The following is a 27843-nucleotide window of genomic DNA, read 5'->3' on the forward strand; positions in this document are numbered from 1 at the left end:
CCTCTGTCTGACTGCCTTCTGTTCATGGGAAAGCGAGTCTGGTAAGGTGGGGACTCCCTAGGCCTCCCTCCCTCCCTCACAGGTGACTGTGACTACCTTCTCCCCACTCCCCACTCCAACTTCAGCTTCTGAGGACTCTACCCTCCCAGACCCTGCAGTCTCTGCACCTTCCCAAGACGCACATGTGGCCACGACCCTCCCTGCAGATTTCTTCCTGGCTGGCCCTGCCCACCCCCCGGACCCTTAAGGATAAATAGCATTGCTCAGAAAATGGCAAACGCCGCTAACTGACACACCAAAGCTGCATGGTCTGGGCTTTCCTCCAACCCAGGCACAGCCCTGCCCCCCCTCAGCCTCACTCTGCAGCCCTCGAGAAGATCTAATTCACATGCAAGGCTGTGAACACCAGCTAAGAATGACGACTCCCAACGTGTATCTCTAGTCCGGCTCCTTCACTTGAGCCCCAGTCTCATAGAGCCGAGTGCCTCTTTGAAGTCCTAACTTGGATGAAAAATGGCATCTTAAAAATACCTCATGTCCACCATTTACTCTGGAATTCGATTCCTGGCAGGTATCTCCCAGACTCCCCATTTTAGTAACAGCCCCAGCACCCACCTAGTTGTCTGAGGTCACATTCAATTTCCACTCTTCCCTCCCCCAGGCCCTGCCCTGTAATCAGTCCTGTTATTTATGGCAATAAGTCCATCTCAAGTGTGGTTCTGCAGGGAACATTGCCGGAACCCTACAAGCTCACAGCATGGTGCACTGAATAACAGTCCTCCGTAGGGTGCTCCCCGGCGGGGGAGGCATCTCCTGCCACTGGCCATCTCAGAAGGCACTGGATTCTCACACAGGAGGCCCAGGAGAAGGGAGTCAAGGTTCTCCCGTGGTCTGAGCTTTGAAGGGCCCGAGGTCTGGGGGAGCTCCTAATTAGCAGACACACTTGAAAGTGAGCAGATGAGGATGAGGGAACCCAGGCAAGGCTATTCTCACTCCAACTCCTGGGCTCACGGGAGCCACGGGAAAGGCCTGTGTCCAGGGTACAGCCCGGCCATCACAGATCCCAGCCTGCAATTGCCAACCCGGACAGCCTAGACTCCATCTACTTGCGACACTTACTTCTGTTCTGTTCACCACCCAGAATGTGATGGACTCATTCAGATATTCTGGCCTGTCTCAAGTGAGACAAATTCAGTGAAAAATGAAGTGTCCACATTTGGACCAGAGCATGAAAGGAGAAACAAGGCCTCATGGTCAGCATGATGGTGGTGGCCACACCCTTCCACCGGGTGAGATGAACCATGGTGAGGGCGAGAATCCAAGGTCCTAGGTCGGCCAAATCATCTTCCTTCACGGTTGTCTGGGGTGTTGGAGACTGACTACCACAAACTAATGACACGGCCGTCAATGGTGAACGTCAGCTGCAACAGAAACGGATTCAGCTATTTACTACCAACATGGGTTAAAAGTAAATCCCTGGGTAGGGAGGTCTGCACGGCTGCTGAGTCAAACCACAGACCCAGCTCTGAATGCCCACTGGCTGAAGCAGAGAGGAAGCTATGGCCCTTTTAGCTGTCCCTGTGTCCAACAGATCCAGGTGAGCCAGCTACTTAGGAGAAGGCCATGTTGTCCTGATACTCAGAAAAACCAGCCTCGTAAAGGGAACAAAAGAGTGGCATGGATTTTAGACCCAATTCGGCCCCTTTATGAAGGCAAAGTAAAGTAAATGGCACGGGGAAGTTGAATGCAAAAAAAAAAAAATTAAAGAACCAAACGGTGACTGCTTCCTCCAACAGCGTCCCCTGCAGATGCTCACCCCCAAGCCGGCCACTTCCTCACCAGTGACCGCCGGCCAGGAAGCGCCGTCACGCACGTCACACAGCGACAGCCAGGAACCGCGTGCCGAGCACGTTTGTATAAAAGCAGGAATCGTGCAAGTTGCCGCAGAATTTGACTTTACAAGTTTAAATACTCCATGAAAAGAATCCCTCAGCAGCTGCCTAAATCAATTCGCATCTCACTTCTTCAAAACAATGAAACAAATTTAATAAGGGCGCATTTGTCACCAAATAAAAGGAGGACCAAACAGGTTCCTCAAAGCAAGGATTTTAACAGGTATAAAACACCAGTGGGTAATGTGCAAACAAAGTAAATATTCCAAAAATTAAGAAAATAAAAAATGACGAGGATAATACATGGATCAAGACAGCTGTTAAGTTTTTGCTTTTTAAAACGATTGAGACAGCACGGATGGCAGTCTGGCTATTTCCAATGCAGGATGTGCACAGCCCGCATTTTCAGATGCAACAACATGCTCACTGGGCAGTACAAGTGAAAAAGGAATAAAGAAAAAGGAAAAGATGAAGAAGAGAAAATGAGAAATACACAAGAACAAAAATGATTTTGACAGCATGTACAAGAATTTATGTGAGTGTGTGAGGCCAGGGACGCGGGGACGGTGAGACCCACCCTCACCTCCTGCTCCAGGGAAGGCAGGGGCCTGAGGGGAGCGGTGCTGCCGGACGACCCCAACGTGGTCAGCGCCCCTAACCCAAATTCCACCTACAAGCGTCTAGGCAGATTTTGAGCTACAAATTGTGGTCGCATTTCATTCTGGACCGTTTTACTCACTTCCACCAAGAGTAGCAGGAGAGAATTAGGCTCTGCTCCTGCACCAAAGCATTGTTTAAAAAACTAATGACTGTGGAATACTAAAAGCAACAATGGGGTAAAAGTGACTGCAGGAGAATGTGCTTGACCCGAGCTCACTGGCCGTGTTATCTCACTGACGTTCAGATGCTGGCTGAGCTCTTATGGTACCAGGACAGACAGACCCACAAGGAGGGAGATGTAATGCGCTGCTGTATTTTGATGCCGGGAGCCATGCCTGGTACATGAGGTTCTGGTAATCAATGGTGACAGTGTCAAACACTGTGGGCTAAGTACACATTCGGCTACTCCGCCAAGTCCCAAGGGCAGTCTTCAAAAGACAAAAACAAGCTGGCATTCTTTGGTGGCTCTGCAGACTCAGAGACAAGCATTTGTTGAGTAAAAATGTCACCAGTGACTCCCATGACAAAAGAGGAGGCAGTGGCGTGGGGGCTGGGGCAGGGCTCAAGGCTTCCACTGCTCACTCACCAGTCTGTCCAGGGGGAGAAGGTGGTCCCTGCTTACGTTGCACCGATACATCTACCTTGACTAATGCCTGGGGCCTCAGCAGGTGTTGACAGGTGAGGTGAACAGAGCCAGACTCGGTGTAGCACGGTGCTGGGAGCTATGCCCTCAGCAGTGCCCAGGCTCCTAAATATACCAGCACATCCCCAAGAAGCAGAAGGGGAGTGCGGGCATGTAGATCACAGGGCCCTGTGAGGACAAGCACAGATCATGGCCACGACAAGCCTCTCCCCTTCCTTAAGCCATACAGGTATATCTGGGAGGAACAGAAAATTCATCCAGAGACCGCTAGGTGGGCTCTCGCAGGTGGGACTGGGGTCCACTTCTCTTCTCACTCACAGGGCTGGTCTAGACATTCTTTTTATCAATTCTCTAGCATCTTCTCCTCCAACTTACCAACAACCAGAAAGTAGGATCTGATCTTAGGTAAGTTCAAGAATCACAGAGCACTGCCTTCACGGCGGGCCCAGCAGCATGTGCCAGGTTCTCCGACCGTCACCTCTGGGACCACCATGAGCCCTCTCCAGACTCAAGGACAGAGGCTGTAGGACGGGGGGACACAGCTTCCCTCACTCTCCCCAGCAAAGGGGGACCACTTCTCGGCAAAGACATCTCACCCTCTTCTGCCCGAGGGACAGCACGATAGATACACCAGGAAACAGAGCAGAAGTTGGGGGGGTAGGCAGCCCAAAAGAGCTCGTCTGTACTTCCGAGGCAAAGTGGGGCCTTTGACTTAATCACAGGGACAAAGTGAGAATGAACATTTCCCTGCTCTGTCCCATACACCGTGATACGCCTTTCCCTGCATAAGGAGTTCATTCGGAAGTCCCTGGCGGTGTTTCTGATGTCCTAACTTGGCATGGTGGCTGTCGGGCAAGAAGAGAGGGCCTGAGCCGAACAGGTGCTGGGCCTGGGAGGCAGGAGACACCGGCTCCAGCCCCAGCTCAACCAGCGCCTCGTTCCGCCTCTCGGGGTTAAGCATCTCATCCAAAAGCAAAGGGATGAGACTGTCCCAGGACAGGCTGCCCAACAGAAATGAAATGAGAGCCATGTAAAAAAAGTTTCCCAGTTGCCACGTTTAAAATAGTAAACAAAGAAACAAACCAACAAACAAAAAACAAATACTAGAAACTGATTTTAAGAACAGATCTTACTTAATCAACTGTATGTAAAATACTATCATTTTGACATGTAATCAATGTAGGAAGTAAAGAGATAGTTCATATACTTTTGCTAGACAAGCCTCAGCGTCTGATGTGCATTTGACCTACAGCATATCTCAGCTCAGTCCAGCCTCCTACCCAGTGCTCCTAGCATCAGTGGCTTTGGCTAATTTATTGGACAGCAACTCCAGGGTTCCCACCATGGTCCTGGCTGTAAAGCGGGAGTAAGTGTCCACACTAACCCTAAAAGGATCTCTCTGAAACAAAGGCGGATTCACTTTGAAATGTCTGTAAACCAGGGGGTTGCACCTCCCTCCCCCCTTGGCTACAAGACAGACTTCTTCCTTGCTGATCCCTTTCTGGATGTAGGGAAGAAATCCGGCACACAGCCAGGGTGGGCTGGCCTCCAGGTAAACTTACCTGCTGTCTGTGTCCAGTCCCATGAAGTCCTCCTTCTCAAACAGGATGCAGAGGAGGGGAATCTTGCCCCAAAATTCTTGGGGCCACCATCCAGCCACTTGGACTTGAGCAAGATGAAGAGTGACTCAGTGAAGTCCTCGATCCTCTTCTCCACCACCCTGCAGTCCTCGTAGTTTGAAGTACACGTCGGTGAACGGCTGCTCGGCTACCTCCCCATGCAGCACAAAGACAAAGAGCTGAGAGTCATTAAGCGCGGTGCCATACAGCCCCTCTGCACGTGCAGCTTCTCCAAGGCCTTGGCAGAGAGACAGTTGGTAATGGTGACAAGGCCCACGACTTTGCGGTGTGTCTGGAAGACGCTCCACCCATTCTCGGGCACATAGTGGTGCCTGTAGTGGATACAGAATGTCCACTGGGAGCCGCATGTTCTGATATGGCTCACCGAGGTGAGTAGCTGATAGATGCAAAAGAAATTCTCCTCTGAGATGATCTCCATTGGTTGGACCACAACGGGAAGTGTCTGGTTGTCCTCAGCACACTGCACGTAGTCAGGGATGCTCATGTTGCTGGCCCTGCCGAGAGGGGTGAGGAGATCGAGGTATATAATCTGCTGTGTGCTATGGGCCCATCTGGGTTGCGGTGACCTGGTGTGTACCAGCCAGAAGGCAAGGGAAGCCAAAGCAAATCCGGGGGTACAGTTTGTCCTCAGAGTCTGCACATGGCTAATGTATCTCGGATCAGATTACCCAGCTTTTGGTCTAGGCTTCCTGCCTCTGCAGAGAAGGGTCATTTCTTATTTTCTATTTCCAAGCACCTAGCAAGGCCCTGATGCAAAGTCACTGCTCAAAAATGCTGAATTAAAAATGAACAAAGAAAATGCTTTTCCCAAACCCCTTCAACAGAATATAAAGAAAAGGACCACAGTAGGATTAAAAGATCTGGATTTCTATCCAAATTATTTGAACCCCTAAGCTTCATAATAATGGATAAGAAAATTGCCTAGGGGAAGAGGATACAGTTCAGTGGTACAGCACATGTTTACCATGTACGAGGTCCTGGGTTCAAAACCCAGTACCTCATTTTAAAAAATGAAACAAATAAATACACCTAATTACCCTCCTGAAAAAGTATTTTTTAATTCAAAAGTCAAAAAACACCTTGCAATTGACACAACATTGTAAACTTGACTATACTTCAATTAAAAAAAAATCCTTGCCTTACAAGAATATATCTGAATTACGGATGTTTGCAAATGTAAAATGTCTAGGGTACCACCTGCATAAAAAGAGGTGACTGTACAATTGTACTGTCCCTCCTTAATGAGCTATACTTCCTTTGGGGGAGTTATAACCTCTCAGAGCTAATTTTCTCAGATTAAAAAATACAAACTTTGCCTGATTCTCAGTAGTGATGAATAATCAGATAAGCCAAAGAAAGCATATGACCCACAGAGTTTACTCAATAAATGTTTGTTGAATGAATGAATAAACAAGCAAGTGAATGCTGCTCCCTGCCACAGACCATCATAATGGTACTGCCTGGAAATCCCAAGCCCACGTTCACCCGACTCTGCACTAACAAAGTGGGTGACCTGGGCAGGCCTGTGTGCTTCTCTAAGCCCCAGTTTAATCATGAATAGAAATGAGGGCAATAACACAAACCTCAAATTGTTAGTGAGTCAGTAATGAATTGTACCTCACCACTGCAAGATGGATCCATGAAGGAAAACTGGACAAAAGGATCCATAAGCCCTCTCCATATAATCTCTTACTACCACATGGGAATCAACATTACATCTCAAAATAAAAAGTCTAATTTTTTTAAAGAGGTTATTGAGGTTAGGTGAGCTCACTGTCTCAAATTAGGAACACACAGTACAAATAGGTCAATGCCCAGCCCATGAGATACACTCAGTTATCATTCCCACTGAACCCACTGGTACCTCCAACTTCAGAGCAAGAGGATGGGTCCTCGTGGCAACAGGCCACAGCACCTGAAGCTAACAAAGCTAATGGTGTCCATTTCAAAGAGCCCCTGAAACCACCCTTGTTCTAATTTTCTATTTGTAATTTTTTTTTCCTTTTCATTAAATAGAAACTCCAAATTCCATAGAATTCTTACCAGATATCATGATGGCAGCCCTTCAAAGCCTGACCAAAGAGATCATGATGGCAGAACTTCTTGGTGAAACAATAAAATGAAAAGCTATTTCCACAAGACCTCTGAGTAAATCTACAAGGGAACTTCATCCTGGACTGAGGAAGAGGACTGGGGAAGAGGGGGTAATCTGGGGCATAGAGAACTATGGGCCACCTGTCCCACGATGGGCTTTGGACTCACCCTCACCCTCCAGGAACTTAAAATACACACAGACAGTCTGCTATGGACAAGATTTTTTTTAAACAAATCCCTGAATCCCTAGCAGGTCTTGTTTCTACCGAGACACAAATGGCTTATGTGTATAATGTTTCAGAAAAGCCTTAAAATATTATCACCCCAACTTGACACATCAAGAAACTGAGGTATAGAAGTTTATCACATTCTACAAGATTAGAGAGAGGCCACGTCAGTCACCATATTTAAATCCAAGCCCCTGCTCCAGTGCTCACACTAGAAAGTGAGACATAATGCCCCTTTCCTGCCCTCTTCCTGCAATCAATCTCTGAAGAGTCTTTTCTGTTTCACCTGGGATCACAATCACATTCATTTTCCACAAAGAGCTATGTCACTCCTTGGAGGACTTATCAAAATCTAAAGGGTTGGGCTGAGAGGAGAGATTTGCATTTTCTGTTTCTCAAAGGAAACATGGCTTTAAAAGAAACTGAAAAGTACTTATCAAGTCTAAGCCCTCATTGTGCAGAGAAAGAACTGGAGGCTCAGATGAGAAGAGGAAAGGGTCTTATTAACAAATATTGCCTCAGCGCAGCACCAAGCCAGCCCTGGGCCCTTCTGGGGGAGGATCTGGGAGGCCCATGAGAATGAGTGTAATAAAACAGAAAGAGAAGAAGCATACAAGGCCCTGTCTCTACACCACCATACCATGAATTTCCACCAAATTACCCAGTATGGGTGCAGCCAATATTAAGGTTGTCTAAAAAGGTTATAGAACCCTGGAATTCTCAACCATAGTTGAAATTCCAAAATTTACTGTGCCTTTTTCCCAGTTCAAGCATCAATTCAGTGGGCACTCTGTACCAGGGACTACAGAGGCCTGAATTTCTCCCAAATACAGATCTCTATTACCACGTGTGCAAACCACATAAAGGCCACCAGAATAAAAGCACCCACAGATAAGATGAAATTACTGAAACTGAAAGCAGCCAAAGAGCATATATTACTAGGAAAAACGGTGCTCCTAGAAATGGACTCATGAACATAGAAAGTAAACTGTGTTTAGCAGGCAGGAAAGGGGGGATTAACAGATACAAATTAGTAAATATAAAATAAATGAGAAGGACCTGCTGTATAACACAGGGAACTATATTCAATTTCTTGTAATGAGTTATACTAAAAACAATCTAAAACATATATATACATATGCATATGTTTATAACTGAATCTCTTCTGTACACCTGAATCTAATATTGTAAATTGACTACACTTAAATAAAAAATAATTAAAAAAAAAAGTAAAAATAAAAACAACGCCATTAAGAAAAAATAAAAGAACACTCTAATCCCCTTAACTGTAGGTGGTAGAGAATTCTGGTTGCAAGCACCAAGTCCACTAGATCACTTCAGCACTGGCTGTCACTCTTTCTGACCATCAGAGAGTCACTTGCTTCACTGAGGTTTCTTTTCTCTTCTGTGAAAGGCTACAGCTGCAACTAACGATGTATAGAATCTCATCATTCACAAGCCCAACAAGTAGTGAGGACTTCCCATGGGCCAGGCAATGGACAGATGAAAAGATAGGGTCCCAGATATATTCATGGATAGAAGAAGTTTATGCCATAAAGACATTAATTCTTCCAGTTTTGATAGACAGATTCATTGCAATTCTGATTAGAATTCCTACCAGATTTTTCTTGGAATGTAACAAGTTAATTTATGATCAGGAATAGCCAAGAAATTTCTTTAGAACCACCACTGGGGAGGGGTGGATAGGTCATTAATTTCCACTGGTCTTTCTGAAGTGATGAAAACGTTCTGGAATAATAATGGTTGCACCACTGTGAATATGCTAAAAGCTGCTGAATTGTACCATTTAAATGGATGGAATTCATGGTGTGTGAACTATATCACAATAACACTGTTACATGAAGAAATATTTCTTGACAATTATTTTTCTGTTTATACCACTAGTCTATCACACAATTTAAGAAAAACAAAAAACCAAAACAAACCAAACTGTGCCAGGAGCTCTTTAGGACTGCAATATCCCTGGGTCTCCAAGGCCTCTGGTGGTGCTGTTCCTCTTAACACACACTAGCTGGGCTGGGCAAGCTAGGGACTGTAACTATCTTTTTAAAATCGAGGATCACTCCTTTCACCCTGGGAGAGGGAAGGAAGGAGGATGTCACAGCCTCATGCCTTAAGCTCATTTTTAACAGAACCAAGCCCTGCTTTCACCACTGTAATCACTCTCACTATAAAAACACGTGACATCAACAAGCACAGCCATGATAACACCTGAAAGTGTTAAAAGTACTTACCTGCAGCAGAAAAACTGAGGGAGGAGACAGAAGCTCGCTCAGCACTGAGGCTCCCTTTTCCCGACTCCAACTGGAGAAGCAGGGCGTTACAGCCAGAGGTTCTCAGCTCAGGGAGCAGTGCCCAGGCCACTGAGCTGGTCCTCCGGGAGTGGGAAAGGGAGAGGAGGGCTGCCCCGGGGGGGAGGGAAAGGGGAGGGACGCGGGCTGCAGCCCTGCTCGGAGGCCAGCCCCAGCCCCAGCCCCAGCCGCCCGCCCCGTCCGGGTCCACAGTCCCCGCCCGCCCGGACACAGCCCTCCCAGGGGCGTGATCGGGCCTGCGGCCGAGGAGAGGAAGCCAGGGAGGAGAGGACTCGCGGGCGGGAGAGGGGAAGGGGACGCCAGCCGCGGACTGAGGGGATCCCGGCTGGGTGAGAGGTGGCAGGTGCACACCTGGCCCTTGGCAGCTGTGGCCGGGGCGCCAGGGCAGGTGGCGCGGGTAGAGGGGTCTGGCCTGAGCAATTCATCTGAACACGGGCTGACTGGCGCCCTTGGGGACTGTGACAGGCGGACCGCCCTCCCGCAGCCGCCTGATCCCTTTCACGGGAGCCCCCCACCTTGCACTTCCACAGCCAGAGGCCCCGGCCCCAGACAGGAACCAAAGGCCTAACGGGCGACAGAGTTGAGAAACCTTTGGGCCCGATCCCCAGCTAGGATATGGAGCTTCCAACCAGCGGACCACTTGGCACTGACTGCGCGTGCGCAGGAGGGCCATCGATCCTCTCTGGGTACTGTGAGAGAAGGTGGGACAGGGAGGGAGAGAGAAGATGGGAGCGGGTGGAGAGGACGGGAAAATTGGAGAGATACAGATGGACACGATGAGCAGAGAGTAGGGAGGGATCTGGAGAGGGGAGGGTCTTAGCGGAGTTGGAGAGAAAAAGCTTTACCTCTGGGGCACCCCTAGGCTGCAGACCTGCCTCTGTACCATTCTGTAACCCTTCAAGTCCCGCAGCTCGTTTTACCTCCCTGATCCAGCCCTCCATCAGATGCTTCTGCAGAAACCCTATGGGGATAACACCCATTGCCCCCACGCGGACCTGGGTTTTCTCTTGCTCTGAGAACCAAGCACCCGCAGGTGTTGTCGCTCAGAACTACCTTGGGAAAGGTACACAATCCCCTTTTACACGCTGGGAAACAGGCAGGCAGGATCACTGCCTTAGCTCCACTGTCCCAGGTGTTGGGCTGGCGGGGAGCGGGATGGTACAAGATCAGAGCCCCAGACAGAGCAGACTGCCTGAGTGTTGGTGCATAGTCCCCATCCCTCCTGGGTAAACCATACCCAACACTAGTGGAAACATCAAGGGCTCACAGTAGTTCCCTGGGTGTGGGAGAGCTGTCCTCATGTGAAGGAAAAGTCCAGCTGGGCTAACAAGCTAAGTCACAAATCTAAGTGTGATTAGTGTCGGTTTAATGATCTAAATTCTGCTGGGCTATCTCATATATCTGAAGTTTAGTGTCAGTTTATTGGGCTAACAACCTAACTCGTAATTCCAAGCTCAACAAGTGTCAGTAATGTGATCTACTACAAATTGATAAGCTCCAGTGTACTGATTCCTTGCTTTTTGTTCTTTGAGCCTTATTGGCTAATTCCCCCTTACTTGTAATTAAGCCTCTAAAACCTCATGTGGACGTCTTGAAGGTGCTCAGAACTTCGGAGCAGGAGCCCCTCTGAGCCCACCGGCATAATACTTCTGAGTACACCAACACCCCGATTGGTGCTTTTCTTGGCTGGCCTGTTTCCATAACACTCAGCTCCAGTGCCCAGCTTTCTAGGTAGATAGGAGTGTTACCAAGTCGAAATTCTTTCTCCTCAGTGCAGGGCAGGACAATAAGTTGGGAGACCAGATGTTGGGGCATGGAATAGCAAGTTTCTGTAGACCTAGATGGCAAACTAATGTCCTGGAAAACCATCTCCCCAAGTCACAATTCAGGCTCCTTTCCTATGTGCTTGGTTGTTGCAAACTTCTTAGTGTAGGAATTCCTTCTTGTTAGAATCCTTTGTTCTTGCAGCTATCTGCGTGGGTCAGATCCCTGCAAACCTCCAACAAAACAAACGTTATTTTCTATTCTGTAATTTGCTATCTTTAAATGAATGAAAAAGTGTTAAATATCCTTAAAGGTCAGAGGCTTCAGAATAGGCTCTCCTGTATATTTCAGGCTCCAGGCAACATTGATTACAAGCAAGATGAAGCCTAGGAGACAGAGCATAGGGTTAAATTCAAAGGAACAGATCTAATATGGAGTCAGATTTGTTCTGTTCTATTACCCGGCCAGAAGCCACTTGAGGATTTAAATCCGTTTAAGTTAAAAATAACTAAAATTTTAAAGGAATTTACATACATATGTGGGAATGTGCAAAGCATATCTGGAACAGCACCCAAAGGATAGCAAACAGTGGCATCTCCAGAGAGGGCTGAAAGAACAGAAGATGAGGGAAAACTTCTTTCACTTGTGTATTTTTGTGCTCTGTTTGAGTTTTTTTTTTAACCATTTGCTTGTATTTCTTTTTCAGTTAAAAAAAATGTGTAATGGAACAAAGGAGTAACTAGCATAGCAAATACAGCAGCCATGGAATCACTGAGTCATCACTTTTGATTTAAGCCAGAAAGCATTTATTGACTCTCTCCAATGTGCAGTCGTGTTTTAAGAATTCTTTTAATATAATTATTATTATTATTATTATTATTATTATTATTATTATTATTATTATTACTACTACTACTGCTACTACTATTAATATTACTATTATTACTATTATTTTATGAAATAATAACACGGTTTATCTCACCCCTGCCCATGGCTGGTGGAAAACCAACTGAGTTTTTCTTGAGTTGTTTTCCAAGGAGTAGAGATGAGTTTATAAACAGAACACATCTTCAGGGTAAAACAGGCAGAGTGCTTTTCCAGCAGGCCAGACATCTATGAAGGGTTTTCAACAGAGGCACCCAGAAGCTGAGAGAGAAAGCCTCCAGGACACTACAAAAAGCTGCCCAAACTGCCTTCTCCATGGCACTACTGAAATAGGAAAGAACAAATCTGACTCCATATTTGATCTGTACCTTTGACTTTAACAAAGCCAAGTTAATATGCTCCGGTCCTTTCATGGGTTATGATGTCACAGAGGAGATGGACAGGCCAATAAGGAACCACTCTGCCGTGATTACAGAGCCGGAGAAAGGGATGGGCTGCAAGATGTATGACGCAGCCGCAACTGTGCCCGTGCTTCTAGGCAGGTATCCAAAATCGCCTCGACAATGTGTCAAACACTTGTGCCCACGTCCTCATCAACAGACATGTATTGAAGGCAAATGGAACCATATAAAAGGCCAATACCCTTGCTGGGTACACCGTCCAAATAACAAAGTCTCAGTTTGACAACTGGCCATCTCGGTTCCCTGGGATTCATTCTTGAAGAACCTTAAAAACCACTCCTCTGTCCTGAAGAAGTACTGCATATTTGTCCTATCTTTGGCTCAGGGATGGAACACGTTCAAGTGAACTTTAATGTCTGCACAGATTTGACTGTCTTTCTCCAGGTTCACTTGTCCATTCCAAAGAGGCCTGAGCTAACTCCATCCTCCGTAAGATCTATTCCCTCCAGGGACAGCTCATTGAGCCTGCAATTAAAAGCCAAGTGAACAAGACTGTCCTCAGCTAAAAAGTTCACCCACCCTTCACTGTTTTCTTAATCTCCTCTCCTGGCTAATTGCAACAGACTAACACCTCCCTCCACCAAGATACCCAACTATGTCATTTTGTCTCCCCAAAGAGAAAGTAAGGTCCATAAAAGAGGAGAAAACTACATAGTCACCTCTGAATTCTTAGCATATAGTAATGTCAATAAATAGAACTCAGATTATTGCTACTTTCCTTTAAAACCATTCTGGATATTTGAATGAGACCTTGGAAGAGAGGTGTTTGCTGTCCAGTATCTTGATCCACAAGACTCTGGAGGCCTTTTTCGGAATAGCTGTTCACTGATTCATTCAAAACACAACTTATCAATCAAGGAGTAGCTGTGGTTTTCTGCCAGGAGTTTGTGGTCACTCTCATGCCAGAACAGCTTTAAACTATATCCTTACTTTGGATTTGTTATTTTTCCCCTCTTCCAAAAAATTGACTTTCCTTACTTTCTTGTCTTGAGGAATTTTTTTTTTCCTCTTTCACCCTTTAGTAAACCAAGATTCTCAGGATGGGCTAGGCCCATTATATGATCACCCATCCAACTCCTAGTGTGAGAGACCTGGGGCTAAACTCCTGCCCTCCTGTCAAGGCAACTGAAAATCAGTTCAGGAGCCAACCAGCACACCACGGATTCTAATGCTCACTTATCTCCCAGAATCCCTGTTTTCTCGTTTGTCTTGGCTTCTGAGGATTTCCCCTTTCTTGACAATTAGTTGTGCAGCTTGAAAGATGAGGAAGGAAGGTTTTATTTCTCAATCAGCATTTTAAGAAACTTGTCTAATGAAGGTTTCCAAGAGGTTCTACAACCCTCCATTGCCGAGATAGAAAACACACTAGACATTTTCTAAATTTAGCTCTCATGTGCATTTTTTCTTTGCTTTTTTTTCTTAACTGCTAACAGACATTATTTAATTAAAAAAATATAAGGCCCCAAAAAGGATAGAACACTGAAGGGGCAAACAATATTAAAGGGCAAAGACAGAAAAATGACAACTACTCTACAAAGTTAATATAATACATACACTATGTATCAGATCAGCACTTCTCAGTAACAGCTAATTGAAACATGACCATGAGGTAAAATTTCTCTCCTGTCAGGACATGGCCAACAGAAAATACAATTAAACCAACACACTAATATCCTAAATCTGGCAAGGTACCGAAGGCTACAAGCTAAATGTGTCTTCTTCTGGAAAAGAAGGAGACACACCAGCTCTTCTCTGTGGAGCCGGAGCCCACGGGAGGACGGTGAAGTGAGCTCTGTAAGTACCCAATTAGCAAAGTGAGTGATGAATAAATAGACGTGAGCTTTGTTGACAGTGATGATACTACTATTCATTTGTCCTTTAAAGTATGACTTCACTTTCAGTGATCAATAATTCGGCGTCCTCAGGAGTTGAGATTTTAGGAAAATGCACAGCCTGGGCCCAGACTTCCTCTTTAAGCTCGTGACTCTGCGTAGATATCTCAAGGGCACTCCCAACTCAACCTGCAAAGAGCTGACTTCACGGTGCTCCTCCCATAGCCGTCCTGCCCAGGGCTCCTGGTCGGAGGGTAAGGTCTCCCTGCGTCTCCCAACTCAGGCCCATTACTCACAGATGTGAATGGACCCCTCCTTCAGGGACCAGATATCCTCAGTCACAGAGTACCACCACCCTCAACTGACCTACCAGATACTCACTGGCACTCACTCAGCACTGACTCTGTGCTGGAGACCACACTGCACACTGCACAGTGTATCTCTCTGGATCTCCACAACAGTCCTGGGAATTGGGTACATCACTGCTTCAATTGATTAGATAAATTGTTTCAATTCCTTGCGTGTGTCATTCAAACTGACACGGCTACTAAGCCACAAGCCTGGGCCTGAAAACCACTTGAAAATTGAACACTGCTACACCTCGCAGCCACCCTACTCTGACTCATCACATCACCTCCTGCCAAGCCTTCTTAACTTTTCCAAGCATTCTACAAGACAAATGTGAACTACGAGAGCACCCTACTCTCCTACTTAAAATCTGTCAAGGATGGTGCACTGCCCTTAGGAGAAAGCCCCACCGGGCTTGAGCACAGCCTAAGACCCCAGCGTCCGCGTTCCCTGCGTGGCTGCGCTGCCTCACCCACCACGCAGCTCTACACGTGCCGTGTCCAGGACAGGGATGCTGACTCCGCACAACCCAGGGCTTGTCTCACTCGAACAATGATCACATTCTTCAGTTTCATCTTCATTACTGACTCTCACAAAAATGTTTTCTCATGATGAATCAATATCTTTTTCCTTACAATTTCCCATCATTGATAATGAGCTCCCCCCAAAAGAGAGAAGACCTAATTCTGTCTCCTTATCTGTAAAGTGAGAATAACAAGGAAATATATGAGGTTTTAAGAGAAATAATATTCATGTGAGGCTGAGGGACAATTCCATCATACAGTAAGCACTCAATGTGTGCTTAATTAATATTAGTAAGAATATATTGCATTCTAGCAACCTTCAATCAATGTTTTATGACTTTGTCCAACAGACTACTGACAAACTGTTGGACAAACCACTTTGAGCAGATCAGCACTAGCGTACTGGGAGAGGTAAGCGCTGACTCCAGTTACAGCTTCAGCCACCCAGCACTACGGGGCGGGGGCAGTTTGCTCAAACTCTTACATGTTGCTTGAGCATTTAGTCCTCGTTATAGAATAAAGACAGGTGTACTTTAGTCAAATCTCCTGAAACATAAATCTTCAAAGATTGATGCAAATTAGGTTTCAAGTACAACACTCTCACTAGAATTTATTTGAAAATTATAGTCTTAGCTACTCCGCACATCAAAAGGGCATAATCTTAATGTATCTGACTAAATACACTGAAAGGGTTGTTTAAAAGAAATTAAGAAGAAGCCATTCTGAATAAGCTCTCAGTATCATCTGCACAAAGCCCCACCCATGGGTCTCCTTTTTCACTTCCACATAGGTGTTTTCAAGTAGCTTACCTTGGGTCTTGGTTTCTTATAACACGGGGCGGGGAATAGTTGTGGATAGATTTATGTAGCAAATATATACCTAGGGTATTTGCTGTGAAGGAATTCTAGAAATAAGAAGATTGATATATAGTACCACCCATAAGAAACTCAGCCTTTCCATTTACAACAGCATTAAGAATAAAGTGAGAGATACATTTAACAAAAATTTACAAGATTTGTACATTGAACTTTTTGAAGTATCACCAAAATAAATTTTAAAAGATCTACATATATGGAAGACATTCCATTTTCATGGAATGATTGACAATATTATTAAAAATGTTAAGACTCCTCAAAGTGATCTATATATTCAGTGGAATCCCTATCAAAATTCCAGCTAACTTCATTGCAAAAATTGAAAAACTGATCCCTAAATTCATATGGACGTGCAAGGGGCCCAGGACAGCAAAAACAACCTTGAAAAAGAAGAGTAAAGTTGGAGGACTCACTTTAAAGTGTACCAAAATGCTATAGCACTAAGTCAGTATGAAACTGGCATAAGTTTGGATAAATAAATTTAAGAGACACAATAAAAACCCACGGGGAAAACTTTCATTTACAGACAGTTTTCCACCTGGGGGCCAAAAACACTCCATTGAAAGAATAGTCTATTCAACAAATGGTGCAGGGACAGCTGGGTATCTGCAGGCAAAAGAATCAATCTGGAATCTGAACACCCATATTTTATATAACAAATAAAATTAATTCAAAATAGATCACAGACAGAAATGTAAAAATTAAACTTATAAACTTTCTAAAAGAAGACACAGTATAAATCTTTGTGGGCCTAGGATAGGCTTTGGTTTCCTGGATACAATACCAAGAGCACAAGTGATAGAAGAAAAAAGCAGATAAACTGGACTTCATCAAAATTAAAATTTTTTATTACAAAGGACATCATCAAGAAAGTGAAATGACAGGGGAAATGGTTATCTCAAGTCAGAGAGGGCTTAGCAAGAAAAATAAAATAAATCATTTCATCTATCTGCCTCCCCTGTAAAGAAATTGTTTTAATGTTTAAAAAAATATAGTGAAAAGACAGTTTGCAGAATAGAAGAAAAATTTTGCAAAGCATGTATCTAATAAGAGAGTAGTATCCAGGATATATAACGAATGCTTTCAACTGAACAATACAAGGAAATAGACACAATTTTAAATTTACCATGAATTTAAATAGATATACAAATGGCCAATAAGCATATGAAAAGATGCTCAGCATCACTAGCGAAATCAAAATCAAAATGAGATCTCATTTTACACCCACTAGGATGGTTATAACCAAAACATGGACAATAACAAATGTCATTCAGGAGGCAGAGAAACCTCATATGCGGCCAGGGGAAAGGGACAATGGTGCAGCTTCTTTGGAGAAGTCTGGTATTTCCTCAAAAGCTTAGAGTTATATGGCTCAGCAATTCCACTCCTATATGTAGAGTCATCCCTCAATACCCTTGGGTAGTTGGTTTCAGGAACCCCACACCCTGGATACCATAATCCAAGGATGTTCGAGTCCCTTTACAATCAGCCATCTGGATCCATGTAGTGGAAACTACAGATATGGAGGGCCAAATGTACAGCCAAAAGAATGAAAACATATTCTCATAAAAAATTTCACATCAATAGTCATAGCAGTATCATTCAGAGTAGCCAAAAGTTACTAACAATATCCATCCATCAATGAACGGATAAACAAAATTACCAAGAATAGGCCCACAAACTTTTGGTCATTGAAACTTTGACAAAGGAGGTGACAACATACAATGGAGTAAAGACAGCCTCTTCAGCAAATGGTGTAGGGAAAACTGAACAGCTGCATCTTAATCATTGAAGTTGGACTACTGCCACACAGCATACACAATAAAGAATTAAAAATGTGTTAAAGACTTAAACATGTAGACAAGACACTGTAAACCTCTTAGAAGCAACCATAGGCAAAACATCTGACATACATCTCAGCAATGTTTTCCTAGAGCCGTCTACTCAAGCAATAGAAAAACAACCAAAAATATACAAGAGGGATCTAATTAAACTTACAAGCTTTTGCACAGCTATGGAAACAGTAAGCAAAACAAAAAGACAACCAACCTATGGAATGGGAGAAAATATTTGCAATAAATGAAACTGCTAGTGGCTTAATTCCCAGAATATGTAAGCAGCTTTTACAGTTAATATGAAAAAAAACAAACAATCAATTCAAAAATTGGCAGAAGTCCTAAAGAAACATTTCTCCAATGAAGACGTACAAATGGCCAGTAGCCACATGAAAAAATGTTCAATATCATTATCAGAGAAATGCAAATCAAAACTGCAATCAAGTATCACCTCTCACCAGTCAGAATAGGCATCATTCAGAAGTTCACTGACAATAAATACTGGAGAGGCTGCGGAGAATTGGGAACACTCCTACACTGTGGAGGGAATTCAGTTTGGTGGAGCCATTGTGGAAAAGTGTATAGCTGTTCCTCTAAAGACAAAAAATTGACCTCCCATATGAACTAGCAATGCCATTCCTGGGCATATATCCAGAAGGAACCCTAATTCAAAAAGACACCTACACCCCAATGTTCACAGCAGCACTATTTACAATAGCAGAACATGGAAACAACCGAAATGTCCACTGAGAGATGACTGGATTAAAAAGGTTGTAGCATATTTGTCCAATAGACTACTATTCAGCCATAAAATAATAATAAAATAATGCAATTTGTAGCAACATCAATGGACCTGGAGAATGTCATTCTAAGTGAAGTAAGCTATAAAGAGAAAGGAAAATACCATATGAGATTGCTCACATGTGGAATCTAAAAAAAAAACAAAGAAACAAAAAGATAAACTTATCTACAGAACAGAAACAGACACAGAGACATAGAAACCAAACTATGGTTACCAGAGGGGAGAGGGTGTGGGAAGGAATAAATTGGGAGTTCAAGATTTGCAGATACTGAGTATGTAACAAATAAACAGCAAGTTTATACTGTATAGCACAGGAGAATATATTTAATATCTTATAGTATCTTGTGTTTAAAAAGAGTATGAAAATGAATACAGGTATGTTCCTATTTAACTGAAGTGTTGTGTTGCACACAAGAAACTGACACAAAATTATAAACTGACTAGACTTCAATGAAAATATTTTTAAATAGACCAAAAACGAATAAAAGGAAAATGACATTATCAAACAAAAAGAATAAAGTACTAATTCAAGCTACAATATGGATGAACCTTGAAACTTTATGCTAAAAAGCCAGACACAAAAAGTCAAATAGTGCCCTTTAAGGTGAACTGTATCTAAGCTTTTATTTTACTACTCCTGTAAATTTTCCGGTGGTTTGAAATCTATCAATATCAAAATAAGATGTATTATACATTAAAAGCTTAAAACACTTCCTCACAGGAGGGCTTTTATTATTAAATTCAGAAACGCATATAAAGCTCTTGGAAAAACACTTTGCACCTCCACACACAATCACTGCTGTCACTGCCACTCAGAGGGTGGTGCCAGCACTGATGAGAGCAGCCTCCACTCGCTCCCCTGCAGAAAGGAGTGAAGGCCTGAGCTCTGACAGGCAGGGTGAGCGTGAACCTGGGTCAGACACAGCCATGTCCCAGGCTCTGCGTTACCCAACTTTCTTATAAAAACTGCAACATGAAATGTAAACATGCTAGAGGGATGTATCTTACAACACAGGGAATACAGACAATGTTTTACAGTAACTATAAATGGAGCATCTATTGTACACCTGAAACTAATATCATATTTTAAATCAGCTATAACTTTCTAAAAAATTAATAAATATTTCTAAATTGTTTTCACTTTAATATTCAATTCGGTTTTTAAGTAACTACTAAACAGCTTAGAATGTATAAAAGCATTTAATTGTGCTGTTTGTTTACATAATTATTCACATTCAGCCTCTTGCTAAAGAGAATTTAAACAATTCTTTTAAAAACAGCTTAACAACCTTAACAACAAAAAGGCAAACCTGAGAGTGAAGAGAAAATGGAGATTCAATACTTAAATGAAACCAGGGGGAGATAAACTCATAAAAATGGATTCCATGAAGTCAGAGCAAGTGTTAAAGGCTGACTAGAAATTCAGCTGTAGGATTCTTGGCAGCTAAACCAAAAAGAAAAGATGATGGGGCGGGTGGTAGAGCGTGTGCTTAGCGTGCACGGGGTCCTGGGTTCAAGCCCCAGGGCTTCCACTAACAGATAAATACATCTAATTACCTGCCCCCATAAAAGATCACCAAAGAAAAGAAAAAGAGAAATTTCTTTCCCAAAAAACCCTGATATTAAATTTGGATTAAATACTTAAAAAAAGCAAAAAAGAAAAATAGAAAAGATAAGTGACACTGTGAAGGAAAACCACAGCCGGTCTAACAAGCTAAGTCACAAATCTAAGTGTGATAAGTGTCGGTTTACTGATCTAAGTTTTGCTGGGATACCTGGTAAATCTGAAGTTTAGTGTCAGTTTACTGGGCTAATAAGCTAACCCGAAAATCCAAGGTCAACAATTGTCAGTAACGGGATCTGTTCCAAATTGATAAGTTTCAGTGTACTGATTCCTTGCTTTTTGTTGTTTGAGCCTTATTGGCTGATAGCCCCATACATGTAATTAACCGTATAAAACATCATGTGCACATCTTGGAGGGGCTCAGAGCTTTGGAAAAGAAGCCCCTCTGAGCCCACCAACGTAATAAATCTCAATACTCCAACACTCTGAATGATTCTTGTTTCTTGGCTGGCCTGTTGTTTCCATAACAACACAAGGGATAATGCCCGTGAGATAAATCTGCAGTGGCTGCTGGCAGGTCCCCATGTCTCACGTGGGAAAATCTGAAACATCCTTCTCAATACTCAGAGTCATCATAAGCCCACCCCAAACCTGCAGCCTTTAAATGCAGGAGCACAGGTAGGGCCTGGCCTTTGCTGTCTCTGTGTCATCACAGTTAGACAGGATGGAAGGGGGAAGAGCACAGCCATTCAAGGAAGGCCACCGCAATTAACAGAAAAATGGTGAAGGATTCAAACCCCAATAGGTCTTGAGGCTCAGGATGAAGAGATTTAACTTCTAGCAGATCTTGAGATTCAGTAAACACCCATTGTAATAGTAATGTGGTGAATAACATGCCCCAGGCAACATGGCAGTCCCAATGATAGCTACAAAAGGTCAAAGGGTGGGAAATGGCCAACTCCCTGGAAATCCCAGCCCCTTGCCCTAAGGCTGGTCCTTCTACTTATTAGCATATGAAACCACCAAGCCCAAGAAAACAAGCAACACAGCGCCACCTCGTGGTCACCAATCTCTTTCCCTCTTTGGTGAAGGCCCACATTCTGTCTGTGAAGTGTGTACCTACTTCTAATCTGAGCATCAAACCCCCACACCTCGTGAAGTTTCTCTTGCCTATCAATGTATCTCTCTGAATAAATATACCTTTACTCAACACTGGCTTGCTCTTGAATTCTTTACTGCATGAAGTCAAGGAACAAAATCTGGTGGGGCACATCCCAGGGACTCAACAAAAGCCTGGGACACAGCCCTTCTCATGCCCAACCTTTTTTTATTCTTGTATCAACAGGACTGGTCTGTGAAGGGAGGTCTGAGACCCCAGCTAAGAGACAGAAGCAGCCTCCAGGGCTCCAGCTTGCAGGCAGCCTCTCCCCCAGCATGGGTCTTGGGGCCTGCCCGGTTCTCTGTGTTTCTCTGTTGTGCTGACTCCCCAGCCAGACAGCGTACTCCTAGGCCTGTCCCCACAAAACCCTTCTCTCCAAAATACAAGCACATCATGTCACAATCCTCTTGTTCAACCAGGAAATGTTCAGCCCACTTTTTTCCTCCCCAATAAAGTACCCAACTGTCCTCCTTCCCATCACATCACTTCTTTTTTTGTGAGAACTCTGCACTCGCCACACCCCATCCTGAACACAGGTGTCTTGCTAGCTGTGACCGAGATGTTTCTTTCTCACATAGCCTGCGTCCTTTCTCTTTCCCTTTATTACCTTAAAAAAGCCTTTCCTGAGTCACCCACCCCACTGATTCTGAACTCACAAAGTGCTGAGGTTGCAGTCACTATGTGCATACATCCCAGTTTTGGTTAAGTTTCCATCGCAAGATCTTCATTAAGGAGCTGCATCAAGAAGTTTAAAGAGGCTATTCTTACATCTGAGTGGAGGAGCCTGCAAAAAATTTACATGGCTTTGAAGAGAGAGTTAACCAGGGACAGAGAAGTCACGGGTCCTAGTCAAAAGTTTCATGAGGCAAAATGTTCTCCCAAGGCTCAGAGTGGCTTCTGAACATGGAGTCGGCAGGAAGGAGGTGACAGGCAGTGATTAGGGTGGGTGATACAGGGTACGCTCCCCCAGCCGGGAAAGAATAGGTTTTTTTCTAGTTTTCCAAACAATTTCTTGCTGCCTTTCTTCCCTTATTACCACATACCATTTCCTACGAATTAAGCATATCAATGTAAGTCATTTGGGGCACTTGGGAGAAGCTACACGATGCCATTCACAGGGCCGGGACATGACAGCCACACCTGTCAAGGTTGAAAGACCAGTGGGAATATTTCCATGGTAATCATGGGCATGCAGCAAACTCCCCAGCTTCAATGACCTCCTCTCAAAGTTGGCGCCAATAAAGCTACCAGTCAAAATGCGTGATGATTATGGCCAACATCTGTTTATTAGTTAAGTGCCCGAGACAGCTGTCGCTTAATGGGGAATGAGTACGATCAACGAGGCCCTGTCCACCTGGCCACACGCGCCCTGCCTTCCTGCTTTGGTGCAGCAGCAGAGTTTGTTAAGCTGAGGTGAACGCCCCCACAGCAGCCCGACGGGAAAGCTCCCAGCTCTGCACGGCGAGATGTGTTCCTTTCCTTCTCAGAGCTGATCACAGTTTGCTGTCGTCTGTTTTTATGTTTATCCCTTTTGTAACTGCCTCTCCTCCGGAGATTTTGCTCAAGCAGCACGGGGCCAGTTGTGTCTTGCGGCCTGCCGGATATTTTGGGCAGGGAAACAGCCGAGCCCACATCTGGCTCTGGTACTGAACGGAGAATGCACAAGGCCCAGGAGCCCATGCTGAACCGAGGCCCCTGCATCCAAAATTATGGTCTGACTTTGGGCAAATTACATAGTCTTTTTTACCCTGAGATTCCTCATCTGTCTATGAAAATAACTGCCCATGGAACACAGCGTTACAAGTATTAAAGGAAATCACCAAATTCACAACCTAGCCAAGGGGCTACCAGTGCATCCTCAACAGATAAATACTGCCTTTACAGTTCTGACACACGCCAAGCTTGGTGGCCGCACAAAGTGTAAACTGCTAAGTGCCAGTGTGTTAAGTGTTTCATGTGTGCTATAATACCCTTTAGAACTTACAACAATCCCAGGAAGTAACGAATATTATCATGCCCATTTCACAGATTCACCAACAGGTTAAGAGTGGTTACATTCTAGTCCAAGGCGCTACGGTGAGGTAATGGCGATTTCAACGTGAATATGGCCCCAGGCCTGGGCTCCATCTCTGTCCCATCCACCTGACCACTTGCCTATGAAATCCACCTGTCCAATACCCAAGTTTGAAGCCGGCCAGCTCTTAAATGCAATGTGTGCCACCGTTTGTCTATGTTCCTTAATTACCATAAACAGTTCTCAGAAAGCACTTCAGAAAGGAAAGTTGGACTCACGTCCCTGCCCACAAAGAAGAGGAATTCTGCCTTGCCTTCTCCTGTAACGTGCAGAAATCCTTCCCATTCACCACCGAATACTTTTGTATGCTCCCTCTGTGTTCATGTTTGCACACGGCTTATTAAAGTAGAAGTTACCTGCAGTAATTCCATCTCGGTTCCTTTCCAAGGTTCCAGATTATCCATAATCAGGGTAATATGATAATTTTCTGTGAACGAAAATACTACAATGTGAATGAAAATACTGCAACCATGTCACTAAACAAAGAATGCTGAAAACAAGTCATCAGCGACTGCTGCCGCACCCCAGTGAAAACAGGCCTGCAGCCACTCACAACGGTGCCCTCTGAGCAGACTCAGAATAAGAAAGGACAGATTACTGGCCCTAGATAGCTAGGTGCTTGTCTAAAGAATATATTCAGTGAGCCCAAATGTTGGCTTCCTCCCATATATTGAAAAGCACTAAATTCTTGAACGTGAGATACCTGGCTTTCTTTAGATAACAAGCAATGTTTTATTGTTCTAACTACCTGGTCTTTGTTGTAAAGCTCCTATATAATCCTAGCTTCTCCACTACTCTTGGGAGCAGTCCCTCAGAGTGTTCCGAGAGGCGGTCATCCTGGCTCGAGTCCTCCTGACAAATAAAACATAACTCTTAATATTCAGGCTGCACGTTTATTTCAATCAAGTCCCAGAATAGACACAACTCATCAATTCTGTAATGGGACACACTGGATCAGGAACCAAAAGAGTGTAGTAGTCCCGAAGAACTACGGCTCCCTCTTTCTTCCTGTCATTATACAATCCCACCAGAACTCATTACTATGCTGTCTGCTCCTCTGGCAACCAAACTCATAGAAGAATGAACTCAGCAGAGCACCATGCTGGGGAGAACCCCCCGCAGCAGCACTGCAGGCTGCCTGCCCTCCCGCACGCTCTGCCGACCGCTAGTGTCCTCCGTGGAGACCAGGTCAAAAGAGCTGTTCCCAACAACTGCAAAGTCCCACATATTAAATAAAAACATTTTATTTTATACGATATGTTACATATATACCCATCTCTGAAAACAGCTTTGCCAGAAGCCCAAACCTTCAATATTAATATGCAAAGGCAAACCCGGTCCCCAAGGGAAAACAAGTCTTAAGACGACGCTAAGGCCTCCAAAGTCCTCTCCACGACAATGAACCAATCTGCCTGCAGGTCTGCAGCTGCAGGAGGCTACATGTCTGCTTTTAAAGCAGCCCCTTCCTGCCCTCGTGTGCTACAATGCCCTTTTATGCCCTCCCATCGCAGGGCAAGAGCAGCCGCTGCAGAAACTTGCAGGGGGCTCAGAGCCAGGGATTATGCCCAGGTCACACTGCAAACCTACTGCCCGCCTCACAGCCCCCAGCCAGCAGGTCACCTGGAAGTCACAGCAAGTGCCCCAATCCAGAAGTCTCTTCATTTGCCAGCACAACTGATCACTGGTCTCCAACCTTCGTCAGTTTTGCACAAAACAGCACCTTCTACTGTGAAGCGGGTTGTTTTCGCTTCTGTGCCCCATCCTTACTGGAAACGTTAAGGGAAACCAAAAGGCCTCTTCTCAACCCTTTTCTGATGACACCCTCCCACCCACAATACTCATATGCTCAAGAGTTTGGATCCACGTGATTTTGTTTCCCTTATGCTAAGTGGCTCAAAACACTGCGGGATTCTTTCTCCTTTGAGTGTATTAGCACTCAGTTTCTCGGCTTTAATCTGTTTTGGTCTCTCTCTTCAGTGTCCCTAGAAGTTGCCACCTCTTACTCCCTTCAGCAGCCTCCCTCCCAACATCTATTCTAGGGAATCAGCTGTGATGAGGGAGGGGCCCGGGGGCAGTCACAGAAGATGCAACTAAGGCACAGAGAGGCTACATAATTTGCCCAAGAAATCACCTTGAGCCACCAACAGAGTGTGTCATGTCCATCTATTTAACAGTTATGCTAAGCAAGTTAACTTTTTGTAGATTATGTTTATAAACAGATGAGAAATCAAAATTCATACAAGGACACACATCAACTCTAAGATGTTCATTAACTCCACTGTTTTGTTTCAATTTATTTTATTTCTATTAAAAAATTGAGAACCCCTGCAGCCTATATAGCAAAATGTTACTGGGTTTTAAATCCAGAATATAGAGGGGTTATGTCATTACTCATTCTTATATGTATGTTCAGAAGACAAAATGATTTGAAAGTCTCTCTCCCCGCCACCTACTCACTACTGGCTCTCACCAGAGCTCCCAGATCACACATCTAATACCGTTTCACTTTACCCACAGCTGAACTCATCAGTTTTCCCCCAGAACTCCCTCTGCAGCTTTCCGTCCTCAGAACACAGCAGGACCATTATTTAACTCATTAATCCACCCAGAAACCTGGGCCTTACTCCATCCTACCTTCACAGACAGCATTCATCCTTTCCTTTTAACCATCAAAACATGCCTTCAATCTGTTCGCTTTTACCCACTGACTGTCCTACCGCTCAAGTGGAAGCCACCAACACTGCCCACCTGGACTCACGAGTCTCCCAAGTGGCCCCACAGCCACTCTTCCCTACTTTAGACAAATGGGATTGTGTCACTCCCTCGCTTTTTGGACTCTTCAGACCCAATTTTCTTAGAAGAAACTTCAATTTCTTCACCTGGTGAAGGTCTTTGCCATGAAACTGTCAGCTCAGGGAGGGCAGGACCCGCCCTCTCCCCTTGGCCCCGCCCTCTGGCAGAGCTTCAGCTTGGGAGGACCTGCTGAGCTAAATCAGCCTGTATTATAAACCTGGTCTTGAGTTCTTAGCAAACAACTTCACTTATCCATACAAATCCAACGTAGATTAGAAAGATTTTAGATGTTGAGCTAGAAAATTGATTTGGGGATTTTGCACTGGCAACCTGCAAGTATATGTTCTAATGATTGTGTCTTGTTAAAACCACACACAGATTAAAGGAGTATTTGTGGAATGTCTTCGGAGTAAAAGGGACTGTACTTTTACAGATTTTATGTTTTATTACATGAACAACCAGGACAGGGTCACAAATGGAACCGCCTCACAAGTGACAGAAGACAGGTGAGACGCATATAGCAACAGGTCACAAAGATGGTAAGAGCAAAGTTGTTTATCCAACCCCCGAAAAAATTCCTCCAAGAACAGAAAACTCACAATTTTGAAAATAAAATTCTATCATCTAAAGAAAGAAAATAAATAATCCTCTTCATCAGGGTTTCAAGATCTGAATGCAGAGTTATTAGCAGGCCATACTGAATCCTAGCACAGAAAAATCAGATGGACTAGTGGTGAGTAAGTTCCAGGAAAACGGCAGTAATTCCTTCACTTGAAAGAGGACACACACTCACTTGTTGAAGGTGACTGTAAACAGCATTCTGCAGAAATTCAGATGATTCAGACACCGCTTCTACATGGTGATGACACGGAAGGACGGCTTGGATGCATGCTTCTAACTGAGTCACCGGCATTCTTACACTGCAGGGGGAAATGGAGGCCCTCAGCCAAGAGCACAGATGTTCCTGTCATGTATCCCAGATCGTGCCTCGGGGACTCAGTGTCCTGTAGCAGTCCGGCCCCAGGCGAAGACCCGCAGCGTGGCCCAAGCAAGCAGGAGGGGCACTGTGCTTGAGAAATCCCATCCCCGATGGGGGCAAGACGGGCTGGTGGGGTTGTGTGAACCTATAAATGCTCATAGAAATAAACCTGCATACATTCACGTGATAAAATTAACTGTAGCAGGCTATTTAACAAAATTTCAATTATCAGTGTTAATTTTACCATTCCTTTCCTCTTGTCCCCTGCACTCTGAGACAGGCTTAGGCTCTCTCACACATGCAGCTCTGATGCAATAGTTGTGAATTTATTTTATTTTGCTACAAGTGTTTTCGCTCCTAGTGTCGCTGTGACTGTCGTCTCTTAACACAGTCAGATGTCTTCCTGGATCTCTCCCTGTGTTCCTTGCTCCTGCTTCTCAGATCCTGAGATAAAGAACA

General features: G+C 44.5%; 1 long non-coding RNA gene across 1 annotated transcript; it reads right to left on the minus strand.

Moving 5' to 3' along the window:
* Positions 1-23968: 23968 nt before the first annotated feature.
* Positions 23969-27828, minus strand: LOC140694318 (uncharacterized). The gene is made up of 3 exons (XR_012070049.1): positions 27629-27828; positions 27199-27325; positions 23969-24054 (listed from the first exon to the last, which is right to left on the minus strand). It is a non-coding gene; the product is annotated as an uncharacterized lncRNA (long non-coding RNA).
* Between the last annotated feature and the right edge of the window lie 15 nt (positions 27829-27843).

Source organism: Vicugna pacos, unplaced genomic scaffold (assembly GCF_048564905.1).
Source record: "Vicugna pacos unplaced genomic scaffold, VicPac4 scaffold_21, whole genome shotgun sequence".
In the NCBI taxonomy this organism is placed as follows: Eukaryota; Metazoa; Chordata; class Mammalia; order Artiodactyla; family Camelidae; genus Vicugna; species Vicugna pacos.